Below are 2,943 nucleotides of genomic sequence, written 5' to 3' on the forward strand. Positions count from 1 at the left end.
GTTGTAGCTTTCTGTTTTGGTATTGCACATGCCTCAGGGCACTTGGTGTAATAATCCATCACCACACAAATGTACTTGTTTCCAGCACGAGTTTGGGGCAGAGGACCAGCAATGTCGACGGCTACTCTTTCCATTGGTGCGCCAACTTGATATAACTTCATTGTAGCACGTCTCTTATGCTTGGGTCCCCTTTTAGCACAACATGTACTGCATGTTCTGCACCATTCTTCCACATCTTGTCTCATACCTATCCAGTAAAATCTTTGTCGTAGGTGACTCAATGTCTTCTTAATTCCAAGATGTCCTCCTGTTAAAATATCATGTGATTGACGCAGCACAACTTCCCGTAACTTTCTCGGTATAACCGTTTGCTTCAACTGGTCCCATTGTGCCCAATAGTTCTTTGTTCCAGGGCTTAAGCTAGACACCTTCTCCCAAGCAGGGCGCAAAACACTTGCTTTTAGAAAATCAATTATTAGCTTCAAATCTTGGTCTTCCTCCTGTTCTGCTTTAATATCTATACTTGGTTCCACTTCACTATCATCAACTCCTTCAGTCACTTTTACTTCAATTTGATGGTACCTGGTTAGTTCAACCTCTCTTTTGCAGCAATGTCTGCAGAAATTTTTGCAGGGTCTTCGGCTCAGTCCATCGGCATTTCCATGAGATTTTCCTTCTCTGTATTCATTATCATAATTATCCTGGTCTACCTTTCCAATCCAACGTGCCAGTTGTCCCTCTTGGTTATTTAATGATCTTAACCAGCTTAACGCAGCATGGTCTGTCCTGATAGTAAACCTTGCATCATAGAGGTAAGGATGGAAATATGTCAGACTGTTTACTATAGCAAAAAGTTCCCTCCATGTTACACAGTAGTTTCCTCTCTGGTCTACTCAAAACCCTACTGAAGTAGGCCACCACATGTTCGTTTTCGCCCACTTTCTGAGACAACACTCCACTGAAGTAGGCCACCACATGTTCATTTTCGCCCACTTTCTGAGACAACACTCCTCCAATTCCGACATTACTAGCATCACAGTCCAGTATGTACGGCAGTGAGGGATCTGGAAGCTTTAAAAGTGGAGCAGAGGCCAATTTTTCTTTCAATATCTTGAAAGAATGCTGGCAAGAAACTGTCCATTCAAACTTCTGGCCTTTTTTAGTCAAATCATGTAGTGGAGCAGCTATAGTTGCAAAGTCCTTCACAAACTTCCAGTAATAGGTACAGAGTCACAAGAAACTTCTTAACTCTCCCACATTGTCTGGTGTTGGCCAATCATGCACTGCTTTCACCTTATCAGGATCAGTTTGCACACCATGCTCACTTACAATGTGACCTAAGTAAAGCACCTCTTTCTGGAACAAGTGGCATTTCTTGGGATGGAGTTTGAGGTTTGCTGCTTTCGAACGCTCGAATACTTCCTCTAGACGGGACATTTCCTCATCAAAAGTTGTTGCAAATACAATGACATCATCCAGGTACACTAGGGCTATCCTCCATTGTAGGCCTCCCAATACTCTTTCCATCAGCCTCTCAAATGTTGCTGGAGCATTACTAAGCCCGAATGGCATCACTCGGTATTGCCAGAGACCTTAGCCATAACTAAATGCTGTTTTAGGTCTATCTGCTTCAGCTATTTTCACTTGATGGAAACCTGACTTTAAGTCCAGAGTTGAAAACCACCTGGCTCCAGGACATCAAGAGTATCATCAATTCTTGGCAGTGGGTATGAGTCTTTTTCGGTTATATTATTAAGAGCTCTGAAGTCCACACAGCAACATTGGGTCCCATCCTTCTTCTGGACCAACACAACAGGAACTGACCAGGGACTATCTGATTTCTCGACTATCCCTTCCTTGATTAGGCCATCCATGACCTTTTCCATATCTCTTGTCGCTTTGCCGAATCTATTCTTCTTGGAGGGATCTTTATTGAACGGTGATTGCCTGTGTTTATTCTGTGCTCCAGAATAAATTATTGGTGTTTATGGATATATATATATATATATGTCTTTAAAAAAACAATCTTGGTAGTTTTTGTTTCTTCTCAATCTATATAACAAGATTAAGTGTATGTGTGTCACATAACACCTAAATTACTGGTTGCACAACTTCTAAGTGGTACCAAACCAATCATCTCAGTCCTAAGATTTGCACAAGTGCTAAATTTTTCACCCCACCCCTTGGGGAATCCAAGGATTTCCCAAACACCCCTTCATCTAAACTGTTGGACTTACCAACTTCTAAATGATGCAAACAAATTGTCTTAGCCTCAAGGTTTGCACAAAGGCAAAACATTTCACTCAAACTCTTAGGGTATTTCATAAAAACACTTTTATGGGGATTCTCTGAAAGCAAACCCCAAATTTGACACTACTTTGCATTAGAGCACATAAGTAAGTAGGCCTGCTACTTACCTTTCATAACTTGGTTAAATAAATTAAACTCGCATTATTATAGCAGCAATGATCATCAAACTGAAAAGTACAAAATAGTAGTTCAAGCATTAAATTGGAATTATAGCAGCCCTGTAAATGTGGGCTATAAGCCCACAGGTTCACTAGTAATAATAATAAAGCTGATTACAGAAATATTTTGTTGTCTTTCAAAATTTATAGTGCATACTGGAGGGATTTACACATTTTGATATAAAGGTTATAGAAAAATGACTTTTACACCTCATATTTGCTGTTGCAAAGGCAAAAGTTTGGTTAAAGTTCTTTTGTAATTATCTAGAATATAAAAGTTGTTTTTTTCTGACCTTTTTAGCAAAATGCTGATTCTACTTAATTTTAATTGGTTGATAATAATAGTATTGTGAATTGCTTAATTAAAACTCAGTCACTGTATTTTTTATGCATTACCAACGTATTACATTCATTAATACAGTATTTTTGTTAATCACGAATAAAAGGAGATAGGGTGAAAGTTGACTAAAAGTTT

At 39.1% G+C, this 2,943-nt stretch overlaps 1 protein-coding gene across 2 annotated transcripts in view; it reads left to right on the top strand.

Moving 5' to 3' along the window:
- The window catches only part of LOC106462499 (rab5 GDP/GTP exchange factor-like), a 31,344-nt gene that overhangs the window by 4,813 nt on the left and 23,588 nt on the right, over positions 1 to 2,943 (top strand). The window lies entirely within an intron of this gene.

This window comes from Limulus polyphemus, unplaced genomic scaffold, assembly GCF_000517525.1.
Source record: "Limulus polyphemus unplaced genomic scaffold, Limulus_polyphemus-2.1.2 Scaffold1184, whole genome shotgun sequence".
Lineage (NCBI taxonomy): Eukaryota > Metazoa > Arthropoda > Merostomata > Xiphosura > Limulidae > Limulus > Limulus polyphemus.